Source organism: Neofelis nebulosa, chromosome 2 (genome assembly GCF_028018385.1).
Source record: "Neofelis nebulosa isolate mNeoNeb1 chromosome 2, mNeoNeb1.pri, whole genome shotgun sequence".
Taxonomy (NCBI): Eukaryota; Metazoa; Chordata; class Mammalia; order Carnivora; family Felidae; genus Neofelis; species Neofelis nebulosa.
In genome coordinates, this window is record NC_080783.1 from 94151772 (window position 1) to 94168938 (window position 17167).

Consider the following 17167-nt stretch of genomic DNA (forward strand, 5'->3'; position numbering starts at 1 on the left):
AAAAAAATGGGAAAAATCAGGCAAAAACTTGGAGGCATGAGGCACCTGGGATGAATTATTGAGCAGGAAGGCTTTGTAAGAATTAGTGGTTTCAGGTGATTCCTCCTGCTGTACAACATTAAAGACCCCAAGCCTCACTGGCCATTTAGAGGATCACGTTGTGTGGTGTCACTGTGCGATGGGCATACTAGTTCTGGCCATCTTCATCAATGTTCTAAAGCTTCTGAGCCAAGACCAGGTCTGCCTCCATTGCTTTGAGGACCTCAAACACACAGCATTGTGCTTTGTGAATTATCTGAGAAGGTAGGACCACTCACTGCTAGATCTGCATTTAAAGCACATGGAGTGATTTGACTTCAGAGAAGGAAGGACCGGGTTGGAATACCCTCCCCACCAGTATCTAGCCATGTGAGTCTGTACATCTTTACCTTCCTTAAGACTCAGTGTCCTCATCTGTAAATAGAGATTAGAAACCATCTAGCTCACAGGGTTAGTGGGAGAATTAAATGATATTATGCATGAAAGGCCTTTAACTGGGTGCCTGTAATATATCAAACACTAAGTGAATAGCACCTATTGTTGTAATTGTGGTAGTTGTTTTTGTTAAGCACGGAAAAGAAGCATGAGTTTATTCATAGTGTTTAAAGGTCAACATCCTGAAACATTTCCACAGGGTTAGATTTTCAGGTGAAATAAACAAACATGAGGAATCTGTCACATAAATAGAAGCTGACCCTGGGTCCCTTAGACTTATGTAATGGCCACTCGGAGACTTCTGGAAAAACAAAATAGACTCGTGAAAGATGCTTGTATTGCCCTGAGTGCCATCCATCAGATGGAAAGGCTTAACCCCAGATTTTATTTTCTGTGTTAAGGGAAGACCACAAGAGGGGGAACAAAATTCAATTAACAAAAGCATAATTGATTTCAGAAATCCATGAACACAGAGCATCATTCTCGCTCCTCAAGTAAAACACTATCAGCATCAAGTGTGGTTAACACAGAGTCAAACATTTATTTATTAATTTTTTAAAAATATGCTCTTTTAAAGCCTTGGGAGCAAAGTACAATCAAATCACTCTGTAAAATATTGACACTGGATTAGTGCTGAAGTGATGAACAAAATCCAAATAAGCAGTGCAGCAAGGCACCTGTCAAGGCCCCGCCAATACCAGGAGGGGTGGTGTGAGCCTCTGGTTCAAGATCCTTTAAAACACCAGAGCGTGGCCCGAAACAGCAGTCCTGTCACTATCCTGACCACATGGGCACCTCCATGTGGCCCATGGGCCTTCTCCTGGACTCACAGCCCTGAATAAATCCTGGCTTCATCACTTGCAAGTTCTAGTACCAGACATGACCTCTCTAAAGCCTCAGTTTTCTCAGCTGTGCAATGGGGAGGAAAAGATTTACTGTGCAGAATTTTTTTTGAAGATTAAGAGGAAATGCATGCAAAGTCCTTAGTTCAGTGTCTGGCATACAGTGAGCACCCAACAATTTTCTCCTCTTTGTCCTCTGAAACTCTTAGTCCCCTGACTCTTCCAGACTGGCAACTCACACCCCTTCCCATAACATTTCAGTGTTGGTTTAGCAATTATATCTCATTGCATCAGTATCCATTTTTCCAACCTAACAACAAGGTAAATTCTTTAAAGCCAGAGATGGTTGATTATTTAATAAGCACATAGCATGTATGTACCAATCTCAGCTCTAAATCTTTACAAACATTGACTTGTTAAGTTCTCATAACAACCCAATGAGGCTTTTAATATGATTCCTGTTTCAAAGATGAGGAAACTGAGGCACAGAGCAATTCAGTAACTTGCAGAGGTGGCAGCCTGTCAGCTGCTGTGCTAAGACTTGAATTCTGAACTCATGAGAGCTGGCTCCAGACACCAGGCTCTTCACCACCAGACCCCCTGTACTCTAGACTTCTGTGCCCACAACCCCTCCCACACGGAAGGTCCTTAACAAAGACCTGTCAATACAAAGATGGTTTAGTCAACAAGTATCGCTTTCAACATGAGGAAACTGAAAAACCACGAGGCTGCATAGTTTGTCCTGGGTCAAAAGGACAACTGGGAAGTTGATTATGGCCCAAAGTGTCACACCCCCAGTGGCTTGCTCCTCTGGCCACACCATCTGGATGGTCTTTTGAGGGAGGACTTGCACACTGATGGAAGGATAGGAAGAGAAGACCTTTGATCAGACCTCTGTCCACAATCCCACACCACGGGTAGGTGAGGTCCACATTTCCTCACCCCATGACCCCACCCACCATGTCCCCAAAGCGATCTTCACACTTTGGGTCAGCCATTCCTACTTACTGGCTTTTACTTTCAGGTATACCTGGTGTTGCGCATGTACAAGAGAGCCAGCTGAAGTGGAGGCCAGGTGAGTGAGACAGAGCAACAGAGCCCCAGCCCAGATGTCTCACAGGCTACTGCTGGCTGCAAACCTTCACCAACTTCAAACAAGTATCTCACTTACTCAAGGTTTTCCAAACCAAATTCTGCTTCTGGAGTGGTGTGGAATTTTCTTTCAGTGATGATTTTACAATTTTTCACCACTCAGTAGTTTTTAAATATTTTTAACATTTATTTATTATTTTTGAGAGACAGAGACACAGTGTGAGTGGGGGAGGGGCAGATAGAGAGGAACACAGAGAATCCAAAGCGGGTTCCAGGCTCTGAGCTGTCAGCACAGAGCCTGATGTGCAGCTTAAACCCATGAACTGCGAGATCATGACTTGAGCTGAAGTTGGACACTTAACTAAGCCACCCAGGCGCCCTGTAGTTTTTAAAAAAAACTCAAGAGAATAAGGGGCACCTGGGTGTCTCTATTGGTTAAGCATGCAACTCTTTTTTGTTGTTGTTTTTATTTTTTTTTTATGTTTATTTATTTTTGAGAGAGATGGAGACAGAACGAGAGTGGGTTAGGGGTAGAGAGAGGGAGACACAGAATCCGAAGCAGGCTCCAGGCTCCAAGCTGTCAGCACAGAGCCCAACGAGGGGCTTGAATCCACAAGCTGTGAGATCATGACCTGAGCTGAAGTCAGACGATCAACCGACTGAGCCACCCAGGCGCCCCAAGCATCCAACTCTTGATATTGGCTCAGGTCATGAATTCTCAGTTCATGGGAATGAGTCCCACGTCAGGCTCTGTGCTAACAGTGTAGGGTCTGCTTGGGATTTTCTCTCTGCCTCTCTTTCTCTCTCTCTCTCTCAAAATAAATAAATAAACTTAAAAAAAAAATAAAAATAAAAACTCAAGAGAATAAGTCCCTAATTTTAACCATTTAAAGTCTATCAATATGTTACCTTGTGATCCCAAGAAAACTCACTATTGTATACGTAGCAATGTGGGCATAATCTTAGGATTCAGAGCCCTGGGTTCAAATCTCGACCCCCGAAGTTGGTAGATGTGGGGTACTAGGCTTTGTGCCTCAAGTCTCTCAGATTTAAAAGAGTAATAATCACAGTATCTACCTCATACGCTTGTTTTGAGGATAAAATGAATTTATGTACATGTGTGTATACACACACATGCACATAAACACATATATATGTATTGTCTATACAATATGTATACATAGACATACCTATACTTGTATAACTATATGCATAGCTATACATGTAGTTACAGGTTGAACTGTGCTGCTGCAAAATTCACACACTGAAGTCCTAACCCCCAGGACCCCAGAATGTGAACTTATTGGGAGAATGGGTTTTTACAGAGGTGATCAAATTAAAATGGAGTCATTAGGATGGGCTCTTGTCCTGTATGACTTATAAGAAGAAGAAATTTGGACACAGACATGTACAGACATGTGAAGACACAGGGAGAAGACAGCCATCTACATGCCAAGGCGGGAAGCCTGGAACAGATTCTCCCACAGCCCTTAGAAGGAATCAACCCTGTCATCACCTTGGTTCAGACTTCTGGCCTTTAAACTGTGAGAAAATAAGTTTCTGTTGTTAAACCACCCAAATTTGTGGTCCTTTGTGATAGCAGTCCTAGAAAACGTGTGTGTGTGTGTGTGTGTGTGTGTGTGTGTGTGTGTGTGTGTGTAGAGAGGCATCACCTCTCAAAAAGGTACCCAGAACATGTAAGTAGTAGTACTTAAATAATTAACTATTAATAGTAGTATATATGTTATTAATCAGAAAGTACATAGTTTTATACTACACTTTTTAAAAATGAAGACCTGTGGAATAAAAAATGGCACAAGAGGAAATCTAGGGTGTCTGTAGTCTGCACGTACTCCACCGAAACACCAGGCCAGCCAGGTTCATCTCCTCGGATCTAGACCCAACCACAAGAGCCGCGCCATAACCAGAAATAATGGAGTCTCTCTACAGCTTGTTCTAAGTCCTGCTTTTCCCTGGCTGTTATAAGTCAAACGAGAACTTGTATCATCATTGATTTAATGTTGAAACAAATACTTCCTATTCTTCTTCTTTCCAGCTTCCAAATGAGTTTAATGAGAATGTATTCTGTTACACAAAGGCAAGCTACCAAAAACAGTTACATTTTATAGCTAATTATCTGCAAATTCATCCCAGTATTGTGCAACCAAATCACAGTGGGCATGATTGGGATTTGGGGAAGTGAGGCTAATGTAAGATTGGAACTGCTATCAATAACCCCTTACTGCATATTTTGTGTTAACCAAAACAGTCTCATTGTCCCTCACTGACTGTTCATAAGTAAATTACAAACTTGAACTCCTGATGTAATATAGATTTTTACTAGTGTGAATTCCTGATTCAAATCTGTGTCTGAATTAGAGAACAACAGAAGATTATGTTTGAAAAAGAGGGAGATTGTGGTGGTTAACTTTATGTCACCTTGACTAGGCTATAAGGTGCCCAGGTATTTGGTTGAACATTATTCTGAGTGTGTCTGTGAGGGTGTTCCTAAATAAGATTAGCATTCGAATCATTAGATTAAGTAAAACAGAACACCCTCTCCAGTGTGGATGAGCCTCATCCAATCCCACTGGGGGCATGAATAGAACAGAAAGGGCTGAGTAAAGGAGAATCCTCTCTCTCCCTCTCTGACCATCACCAGAGCTGGGACATAAATCTCCTGCCTTCAAACTTGGGCTGGAACTCACACCATCAGCTCTCCTGGCTCTCAGGCCTCAAACTCAAACCCCAACTACACCACCAGCTCTTCTGGGTCTCCAGCATGCTGATTGCAGATCTGGGACTTGTCAGCCTCCATAATCACATGAGCCAATTCCTTAAAATAAATTTGACAGAGGTAGAGATGGGACAGGAGGGGAGGGAGGACCAAGAGAGGAAGGGAGACAGAAAAGGAGAGGGAGGTCTCCTGTTGGTTCTGTTTCTCTGGAGGACTTTGACTACTAATGTAGGAGCTGTCCTGTTACTAGTTAATATTGCCCATATCATGCTCTTTGGCAAAAACTGCTTTTTGAATTTCATTCAAATAAGCTTTGCCTCCTGTAAGCGTCACAGCAGTATTCCTTTCTGATGAGTAAGAATGATGGCCAGGAAGCTCAGACACAAGGTTCTGTTGAGCCACAGCAACAGCATAGACCCGTACTTCTGGTATCTTTGCTTCCTCTTCATCCTTAAGGCCACATTATAATTGCTAAACTGGTTTACTAATTGCATTGCACACACCAAATTGTTTTTTGGAAAAGAATAAGCATAGTCAATAAATAATTTTGGTTAACCTACAATCCAAATTTTATCTGTGTCTACCTTTATATGATAATGGTCAAGTACTTTCCATGAAAGAAACAAGTGAACAATGTTTGGCTTTTCTTTCCCCCTCTTTTCTCTGTTCCACCAGTAGATAGGTATTTCCTCCAAACAACAAGTGAATAACATTAAAAAGTATGATTTGAAAATATTGTATCACCTGACAGTTTCTGAAGCATCACCATGTTCTCTATAATTATTTTTAACTGTAGGCTCAACAGGCAGATATATTGGCTTATCTCTTGCTGCCCAGGTTCCTGAAAGACAAAACATAGCAATTACTGTTAAAGGGACGAATTATAAAAAATCATACATCTTTAATGAAAGGCACAGGAATAGAAATCTAGCTCAGCTGATTCCCAGTTTGAGCCTCTTCTAAGCCTATCCTGCCAGTAATTCTGGGGGGAGTAGGATCCCAGTGTTCTGGGGGGAGTAGGATCCCTTGCACTGGGGAGTCAGGATCCCAGTGTTCAGGATCCTGGGGTTCCAGTCCTATCCCTGCCTTTAAGCTGCTAGATGACCATGGGTAAGTCAATTATTCTTTGCAGATCTGAAACATCTGTACAACTGGGAGTCTGGAATATATCATAATTAAGGCAGTTTAGGATAATGCTTAGGGTATGGGTCCTGGACTAGCCAAGGTAACCCTGGATAAGTTACTTCACTTCTTGCTTCTGTTCCTTATCTGTGAAATGGAAAGAACAACAGACTTCACTCAGAGACTTTTTATAAGATATAACCAAATTAATGCGTGTAAAGTGCTCAGAGTGGTACCTTGCCCAGGACAAAGCATTCTTGAAATGTCAGCTATTATGATGATCTCCAAAGTGCCTTATCATTTAAAAATTATTCGCATTGACTCTGATACCTCTGCCAAAATTCTTAGTATTCTAGGATCTCATCACTGAGATAGAAAGTGAACACAGAAAGAAAATGTTGAAATTGAAGAGTCATGTTTTTCTCCTTATATATTTATGTTAATAGGTTAAAAGCAACAGAAATTTCACAAGGAACCAACACTGCTAAAATAGCCATGTATATAATGAGCAATTTTATGAGGCAAATGCCTTAAAAGAAGTGGGAAGAAGATGGAAAAAAGTGTCTTTCAGAGAAGCAAATAACATTCAGTAAGCAACCAGTTTCTCTTGGGTCCTCTACAAACCCATTCCATTAAGCCCTCCAATATCACTGTGAAGCAATTGGTACTATCCCCATTGTACAGATGAGGAAACTAAGGATCAAGGAAGCTAATCAGAGTTCCAAAAGCATATGGCTCTTCAAACAGAGACTCAGATGCTACCCAGACCTGACTGCAAGACTGATTTCTTCCATACCAGAATCTGGCTCCAAAACACAGCTATTCCTTACTCAGGGTGATGGTGGGTAGGGAGAAGCTGATTTTTATAGAACAAACTCTAATTTAAGTGCAACGCAAAAATTTTCTCTTTAAAAGACCCCGTGCTTCAGTTGTGGTATAAAGCAAAAAAGAAAAAAATAAAATCTGCAAAATATTACATCACTTCCTAATTTCTTAATATCAGTAACAGGAAAGAACAGTTGTCAAGTTAAAGATTGAGGTGGAATAGATCATTGGAATGCAATAGAAAAGAATTTGACATCAATGAGTATAAAAAGTACTTAGGGAATGTAGTTAATGGTAATTATAATAGCACCATGTGGTGACAGATGGTAGCTACAATTGCGGTGAGCACATCATAATGTATAGACTTATGGAATCACTATGCCGTACACCTAAAACTAATGTAACACTATATGCCAACTATACCTCAATTAAAATAAAATTTAAGTCAAATGACCTAAATTTCAGTCCTACTTTTGACACTTACAAGCAGAATACAGTCACGACCTCAGAGTTGAATAAAGGATCTTCCTCATAATCTATGAGGTTGGAGTAAAAGATGAGAAAGACTCCAGTTTCTGCAGTGATCATTCTAATTATTTGGTTTTGTCTTCAGAAAGAGTGTTTCTTAAGTGTCTTACAAGTTTGAACACTCAGATACAATCTGAAATAGCACCTCTACAAATTCTTTCATGACCCTCCCATCACCAGGCACAAGTGGGAATTCACATCCACTCCCAGATTTGGGTCTCATAATTCCATATGAATCGACAAGACTTGACTGCATGTATGTCTTCTGAAATGAGGTGGTACAGCCCAGGAAGCAGACACAACCCCCTTCATTATCTTTGTATCCCCTACACCTGGAATTGCAGCGTGCTGAGTTAAATGCTCAGTAAAGAATTGTTGACTGAGTGAGTTAAATCTTGGAATTCAATTTATCTGTGCCTGGATAGAGAGCCAGCTACATAATTTTGCCCGGAGCAAAACGCAAATTCAGGGCCCTTTGTTTAAAAAGCTAAGGGAAAGAAGTGATGTTAAAGGTGCTTTTTCCATTGTGGTCTCTCCCTTCACTTGTCATGGTGTCTTTTATTTGCCATTTCATGTTACTCTAAATAAAGAAAAATTAGGGGCGCCTGTGTGGCTCAGTCAGTTGAGCTTCCGACTTCGGCTCAGGTCACGATCTCACCGTCTGTGAGTTCAAGCCCCACGTCGGGCTCTGTGCTGACAGCTCAGAGCCTGGAGCCTGCTTCGGATTCTGTGCCTCCCTCTCTCTCTAACCCTCCCCCGCTCATGCTCTGTCTCTCTCTGTCTCAAAAATAAAATAAAACATTAAAAAAATAAAATAAAGAAAGAAAAATTAAACATTTAAGTTATTAGCAAGAATATTGTTCATCTTTTTTTATATAATTTTAATTTTTTTAATGCTTATTTATTTTGGAGAGAGAGCATGAGTAGGAGAGGGACAGAGAAAGAAGGAGACACAGAATCCAAAGCAGGCTCCAGGCTCTGAGCTGTCAGCACAGAGCCGGACATGGGGCTTGAACCTAGGAACCGTGAGATCATGACCTGAGCCAAAGTGAGATGCTTAACCAACTGAGCCACCCAGGTGCCCCAGAATGTTATTCATCTTTATACTGTATAATGTTAGCTTTAAATGCAACCGTAAGAGACTTCATAGGTCATATGCCCATGAAGTCAGCCCAGTTTGAGTATAGTTCAAACAAATTAAGGGATAAACGACAAAATTCAAGTTACCACCTAGCATGAGCTTACACAACAGTAGCAAGCAAAGTCAAGAAAATCTGCCTGTGATAGGCAGAAGGCATTGTGGAATAGCTTTCTTCAACTTCTAACAACATTGAGAAAACCTTCCATTTAACTGACTGCAAACCCTATTTATTCCCATGGAGATGAAGTCCTTCATAGTACATAAAATGTTCAAGTAAGCAAAGTTTCTATCTTCTTTGGAAAAAAAGAGGAAGAGAATAGAGAAAATATGCCATTAATATAAAGAATTATGGATGGAGAAAATTGCCGGTTTTTATTTACTCATATTCCATTCTACCTTCACGCATGCAAGAAGCTGGCAAGATATTATATCATAATTATGGACTCCCCTAGCAGCCTGAGTATCAATGGTTCCTATTGTTCTAAGGTTTTCACAAGCCCATGAGCTCCCAGATTGCATCTCGAAGAAAAAGAGCAGGCGCTAATTACATTGCATATTTATTTTTACCCCACACCACCATTACCCACATAATTCCCTGTGGGTTCTAATTAGCTCAATCAGGGCTGGGGCAGGGGGGATACAATTTTAAGCAATTTCAAATAAATATGGGGTTTGCTACCACCACAAAATTTGGCAAAATTCTAACCTTAACAAAATACACTTTATCTCCCATTTCTGAAGAAACCGGATAGCTTTTTTGTTGTGCTTAGACTTAATCAAGGATAATAGCTCTTAAATAATATCAACCTAGGTGGCTTGCAGTTTGGTGTTTTCTTGGAAGTGGAACCAGGAAAAAAAAATTCAATTTAAACATAATTTTTGTTGGGCTCTTAAGTGATAACTGTGAAGATAACATCCAGTAACTAACTCTTCCGTGGTCCCTTTCTTCTTCCACTTTATAATCTGAATTACCCAGAATCCTTATCTTTTAATCCTGTGCAAAGTGTAATGAATGGTGCTTAGGAAAAGGATTTTCCTGAAGGGTCAGTCATACTCTGGGAGAAGGAGCTTAATTAATCCAGGTTCTAATCCGTTTTATTTAATGTTTAGAGAAATATTCTTCTTGTTTTTCCATACTCAAAGCACCTAAAACTTCTCTTAACATAAACAAGAGCAGTGTAAGAGCCTCTCCTTTTCCCTGTCACCTCATTATTAATTCATCTGGCTTGAGAATCTCAGTTCTAATCAGGGAGATGGCTCCTGCAGCTACACTACACAATCAGCTTGGTGCCAAAATGGCCTCATGCAATCACCCTTCTCAAATCCACCGAGGACTCTTGATGAAGAAAAGCATTTGGAAGGCAACACCATACGCGGAAACCCAGTTCTCAGGGTCCAATGGCTGAAGCTTGGAGGTTCATACCCCCTGTCTTTCCACGAGCATCCAGTCTCGATCTTGAGGAAGATCAGGCCAAGCAGGAGAGGGAGACCTAAAGAGACCTCCAGAGAGGACCTGAGTAGGCAACCTAGACCAGAGCCAAGCCTGGCCACCCAAGGACTGAATGCAGTCCCCCAAAACACTTTGTTTTTCCCACCTTCTTCCCTCTGTCTCAATACATAGTCTTGTAGTGGTGGCTAACATGTAAATAATAGAAGTATTCACATAAAACTCCATAAACAGGAGGCCTGTATTCTGGACCTGTTAAAACTGGTAAGTGCTGAGGTGAAGCAGCCATATTTCCACAAGACACATGCTTCTTGTTCTCTGTCATTCCTACCCCACCAGGCTAGTTCATCCTTTAACCTGCCTACCTCCTACAGATACCTGAATTTGTTCCCCTAAATCCAGAACTCAGGGTTGTTCACATGGGCCTTTTCCCCAAGTACCTCCAGATGGTGGTTGGCCTGGACCAAAATGCCAGAGAGGCAATCAGCCCATTAAGAGAGAAAAAGATACAAAGCAAAAGCTTCACCCAAATGGTTTTGTTTCTAGAAACTGAAATAGAGGAACGATCAGGTATCATCACTCCTTCATTCAATACGTATTTACTGAGCACCCACCATGTGCTTGGTACAGTTTGAGGAGCTAGAGATGTAATAGTAACAGGAATACATCCCTTTCCTTACCAAGCTTCCCTTCTCTTGTGGGACAGGCAATAACTAGAAAAATAAATATGTATCCCATTCGGCAAAAGTGCTGAGGGACTAAATATACAAAAGGCTGATGGCCAGGTTATATATAAAAATAGAATTCTGACCTGCAACCTGCAGCCACCTGCCCAGGAAACCAACCCAGGAAGCTAGCCTTCTGTAAGTCAGACTTGTACGAAGCCAGACCACAATCTCTAGCAATAGTCCAGGAATCCAAACAATAACCCTTGTGACAATTGGCCAAGACTTGATTAATAACTGGCAGCTTCCCTAACTTTTACCCTTGGTCCCAAATTAGGACCAGCCAGGGAAAACCAAAAATATACCCCTGACAAATCACATAGAAGGCCCTACTTCTAGTTAGCTCATCTACAATAAGCCCTAGGACAATAAGCTTCCAGTGAGACCCTTTTTCCACTATGATGCTTTCCCACTCCTCTGCCTGCCTTTGAGTCTCTGCCAAATGCAAAGGATGGTGGCTGACTTTCTTACTATAGAAAGCTCTCAATAAGTAGCCTTTTCTTGGTCTCATTTGGGTGGTCTTAGATTATTTCCACAGGGCTTTGAAGTAAAAAACCAAAAAAAAAAGCAAAGGGACAGAGTAATGAGCAGATGGGGAGGTTAGGAAGGAGGGAACACTGGAGTGAAGTCCTAAGAAGACAGAAAGAGGGAATGAGGGAGCCATATAATTCTGGTGGAAAAACTTTCCAAGCAGAAGAAACAGCAACACAAGGACAGTGGAGAAAAAAGACTGGCATGTTCCCAAATCATCAAGCAGAATAAAGGAGAAAAAGACAGCTAGGAAAACAAATCAGCCAGGTAGCTGCCAGCCAGATGCCCAGCTACATGGGGCTCATTGGTCATGGACCGGTCTCTGGCTTGCCTACTCTGTGGAAAAGAAAGGCTTTCTAAGGTTCTAGACAGGACAGTAACATGCCCAAGATACACACTCAGCCTGCTGCATGGAGAATAGAGGGCAAGGATAGAGGCAGAAGAGTGGTTACAAGGCAATTACAATGGTCCACGTGAGAGATGACGGCCACCAGGCCTAGTGGGGAGGAAAGGAGGTGCCAAGAGGTCACCAGATTTGGGATATAAATATTGCTGGGGTGTTGAATGTGAGGCAATAAGGAAAGTAAGGAATCACAGATGGCTCTTATTCCATGCTCCTCCTATTTTCCAGTCCAAATTATTAACTCCTCCTGCCTCTACACCCCAACTCCTACCACCCCTCTCTCCAAAGCCAATTGCCTAGTAGCAGTACAAATAGATACACACTCATGTAGCTGACAGTGGAGAAGCCCAAGCATGTGACTCACGAGCTTCTGAAAAGAAAACAACAGGAGCCGTAGCAGCCAAGCCAGGATGGTCTTTGTGAGGGAAGTTGGAGGGCCCCTTATCTAAAATGCTCCACCCAAGTCAGGAAACCTCCAAGTCTCCCAAAGTACTTTCCTTCTGAGAGCCCAAAGCTCTTCTCTCGGTTTCTCAATCAGCTTCACTACCCTTTCCTGGTGGGTCCAGTACCTTCTGACCAATGTTGTTGGTGCTCAACCCTCCACTCCTCTCATCATGTCTGTACAAGCCAGCTTGATTTCCAGCCATCTTTCCAGACTAGAGGAGCCTAGGAATGAAAGCCTTCCTGCAGCCCCCACCCACACCCACCCCACAACCCACCCCAATGTCTAGTAGTCATGCAGTGTACACACTCCAGCTTTCTCACCCCTTAGCCAGGGTAGTTTTGAGGTATGTGCTGTATATCATTTTCCAAAATGGCCCACTGTGGTGGGCAGCCTGAATGAGGAATAAGATCAGATCCCACTAACTATATCACATACACCTTTGTTATAAATGCTATGCTTGAGTTTACACACTAGGTATGTGTACCTAGGGGTAAGTTCATAATTAACTACTCCCTTTACCCTTTCCATAAAGCCTGGGTTTTGTTAGAGAACCATGCCACATCCAGGTTGAGCCCCACCTGATCCTCCTTCAAAATCATCAACATGCAGTATTGAGACACAAGGAAAGGGGCTGTGAGTGAAAGTGAGCAAGTTGAGTCACCACTGATGGAGCCCTAACAATGCCAAGGGTCTCAGACAGGCAACCAGCACATGTGCATGCTACCCTTCTGTGCCGCTCAAATCACCTTCCAGTTCTGTTGTATCTACCTAATATTTAAACATCAAATTGTGGCATAAGTGTCTTTCTCTGCCTCTAGCAGAGAACCCCAAAGATTGAGGACCTTTCCTTTTTTTTTTTTTTTTTTTTTTTTGCCATTTTTCACATTCATCATTTAAGATCAGAAGTTTTTAAACTTCTTTAGCAGCATGGAGGGGCTGCATAGTGGCCTCCAAAGAGGTATGTCCAGTCCACATCCTAATCCACAGAACACATGAATGTGACCTTATTTGGAAAGAAACTTTACTAAAGAGTCCTTTCAGCTATTATTAAGTTAATTAATTATGTTAAACTGATCTTTTATTAATGTAAAGATTTTGAAATCAAGAGACTATCCTGGATTACCCCTTTAAGCCCTAAATGTCATCTCAAGTGTCCTTATAAAAAGAGGCAGAAAGAGACTGGAAACACATTCACAGATAATGTGGTGAGAAGATGAAGCAGAGAAAGGTGCTGCCACAAGCCAAGGAATGCCAAAGGCAACCAGAAATCCGGGAAGATGAGGAACACGTAGGGGCTAAGGGAAGGCTTCCCCAAAATGTGCCACTCAAGGATACTGATTATTGTTTTTAAAAAGCTCCTTGAGAAACAGCCAGTGCAAGGACACCCAGCCCTTCCTCTGTCCCCCTGAAAGCAGGAAGCAAATCTCCCATATGAAAAAAATCCTCCCTATACCAAAGTAAAAAGACATCTTATCACCAGAGAGAACTTTAAAGCCACGAAAGCTATAAAAACAAACCTTGTCACTTTTTACTGATCTTCTACCTCAGTCCAAATTCCACATAGAATTCCTTACTAATTAAAGGGGCACCTGGGTGGCTCAGTCAGTTAAGGGTCCGATTCTTGATTTCTGCTCAGGTGATGATCTCACAGTTCATAGGAACGAGCCCCACATCAGGCTCCACACAGACAGCATGAGGCCTGCTTGAGATTCTCTCTCTCTCTCTCTCTCTCTCTCTCTCTCTCTCTCTCTCTCTCCCTCAGTCTCTCTCAAAATAAATAAACATAAAAAAAAAAAAAAACTCCTTACTGGGATGCCTGAATGGCTCAGTCAGATAAGCACCTGACTTTGGCTCAGGTCATGATCTTGCGGGTCAGGAGTTTGAGCCCCACATCAGACTCCACGCTGACAGCTCAGAGCCTGGAGCCTGCTTTGGATTCTGTGTCTCCCTCTCTCTCTGCCCCTCCCCAACTTGCCCTCTGTCTCTCTCTGTCTCTCAAAAATGAATAAACATTAAAAAAAATTTTTTTGGGGGGCGCCTGGGTGGCGCAGTCGGTTAAGCGTCCGACTTCAGCCAGGTCACGATCTCGCGGTCCGTGAGTTCGAGCCCCGCGTCAGGCTCTGGGCTGATGGCTCGGAGCCTGGAGCCTGTTTCCGATTCTGTGTCTCCCTCTCTATCTGCCCCTCCCCCGTTCATGCTCTGTCTCTCTCTGTCCAAAAATAAATAAAAAACGTTGAAAAAAAATTTAAAAAAAAAAAAAAAAAAAAATTTTTTTTGGAGGAAAAGGGAGGAGCCATGATGGCAGAACAGCATGGAAATTTTTTGTGTGTCTTGGGTCCATGAAATACAGCCAGACCAACACTAAACCATCCTGCACACCTAGAAAACTGATCTAAGGATTAACACAACAATCTGGACAACCTGAACCACAGAATTTAGCAGATACGCAGCATGGAGAAGGGAACTTGGGGACAGAGAAGCCACAGAGAGCAGGGAGGTGCTTTTGCGTGTAGAGAGAGGACAGAGACGCGGCGGGGGAGGCGGGGGGGGGGGGGGGAGACAGGAAAAGCACCCGCCAAAAGCAGCTGGAGAGAAAGTGGGAAAGTGGAAACAGCCACAGGGACTGAACTAAAAAGGAGAGGGTTTAAATTCCATTAAGACTCTATAAACTGGGGGGGGGGGGGGGGGGGCGGTGGTGAGAGTCTGAAACTCTGCAGCCTGATACTTGGCAGTGCTCTGGTGAGAAGGGCGAATCCCCAGGAGCAGAGTGAAGTCCAGAGGTTTTTGGGCCACATGTGGAGAGTTGGATCCCCTGCTGGGAGGACACCTGGTAGAAGCTGTGTGACTCCCCCCAAAGGCAAAGGCCCCAGTGGACCTGGGAGAACAACCACATTCACTGGTGCTGGAACAAGGTCGCTGGAGGTGAAGTGTGGTGCCAGATGTGTGTTGTGATTTGCCATAATCCCTGAAGCGCTGGTGCTACACGATTACGTGAACTTTTTCTGGGGCAGGCTGGCACCTGGCCACAGTCTCTGGGCATCAGCAGCAGCACGGTCCTGTGAATATTCCTGGTGCAGCAGGCACCTGGCCATTGCTCGGTGAGACCCTCCCACAAAGGGGCAGAATGGGTCAAAGCCGCAGTCCCTCAGAAATAAGGGACTCGGAAAAACACCCACATCTGAGATAAAACTCAGGAGGGAGGTTCGTCCTGGGACGTGGTCACAGACAGTGTAAAAGTGGGGACGGAAGCTGAAAACGAAGGACAGATGCGCAATTGCTGATCCAGGAGAACAGAATTCCGATAGTAGAGACTGGGTATCTGGGTGACACCATTTTCACCGATCCTGTGCATGCGTATATGCACCTACAAGCCCCACATCAATCCACCCCAGAAAGCTAAGCAGCACCATCTAGTGGAGAATGGAGCCGTTACACTAAGCCCCGCCCAACTGGGCCAACCTCAGTCTTCAGGAACACAAGTCTGTCTACCTGCTTAGTTTATGGACTATAAAGTGCTTCACAGTTTGACTTCTAGGGGAAAATGAAGTAATTTCAGTTGTATTTAAGTCTGTTCACCAGTCCATCTATTCAATTTTCTTTCTTTTTTTTTCTTTTTTCTTTTACATTTCTTTTTTCTTGAATACAGAAAGAGAAAAACTTTTTTATTTTCAATTTTTATTAAAAATATTTCTTTAATTTTTTCTACTATATTTTTTACTTTTGTGTAATTTTTTCAAATTCTGTCTTACTTCCATCGTTTCATTTTATTCCATTTCACTGTATTCATTTTTTCAAATTTTCAAATGATTTCCTTTTTTTTCTTCTTTCTTTCCCCATTTTTCTCTAACCTATCAAGCCCCTTTCAACACCCAGACCAAAACACACCTAGGATCTAGCGTCATTTATTCGATTTTGGGGGGTGTGTGTTTGCTTTTAATTTTTTGATTTTAATACTTTTTAATTTTTTTAATTTTAATTTTTTTTACCTCATTAATTCCTTTTCTCCCTTAAAAATGACAAAATGAAGGAATTCACCCCAAAAGAAAGAGCAGAAAGAAATGACAGCCAGGGACTTAACCAACACAGATACAAGAAATGTCTGAACCAGAATTTAGAATCATGATAATAAAAATACTAGCTGGAGTTGAAAATAGATTAGAATCTATTAGAATTTCTGCAGAGATAAAAGAAGTAAAAGCTAGTCAGGATGAAATAAAAAATGCTGTAACTGAGCTGCAATCTCATATGGATGCCACAGCGGCAAGGATGGATGACGTAGAACAGAGAATTAGCGATATAGAGGACAAACTTATGGAGCATAATGATGCAGGAAAAAAGAGGGAGATTAAGACAAAAGAGCATGATTTAAGAATTAGAGAAATCAGTGACTCATTAAAAAGGAACAACATCAGAATCATAGGGGTCCCAGAAGAGGAAGAGAGAGAAATAGGGGTAGAAGGGTTATGTGAGGAAATCATAACAGAAAACTTTCCTAACCTGGGGAAAGACACAGACATCAAAATCCAAGAAGCACAGAGGACTCTCATTAGATTCAACAAAAACCAACCATAAACAAGGCATATCATAGTCAAATTCACAAAATATTCAGGCAAGGAAAGAATCATGAAAGCAGCAAGAGAAAAAAAAAATCCTTAACCTACAAGGGAAGACAGATCAGGTTTGCAGCAGACCTAGCCACAGAAACTTGGCAGGCCAGAAAGGAGTGGCAGTATATATTCAATGTACTGAATCAGAAAAATATACAGCCAAGAATTCTTTATCCAGCAAGGCTATCATTCTAAATAGAAGGAGAGATAAAAACTTTCCCAAACAAAAATTAAAGGTGGTTGTGACC

The 17167-nt window shown here is 42.1% G+C and overlaps 1 long non-coding RNA gene across 1 annotated transcript in view; it reads right to left on the reverse strand.

Moving 5' to 3' along the window:
• The window catches only part of LOC131503763 (uncharacterized), a 133519-nt gene that overhangs the window by 17928 nt on the left and 98424 nt on the right, over positions 1 to 17167 (reverse strand). The window contains exon 3 of the long non-coding RNA XR_009257587.1: positions 5890 to 5986. This is a non-coding gene — a long non-coding RNA (uncharacterized LOC131503763). The remainder of the gene's footprint in view (positions 1 to 5889; positions 5987 to 17167) is intronic.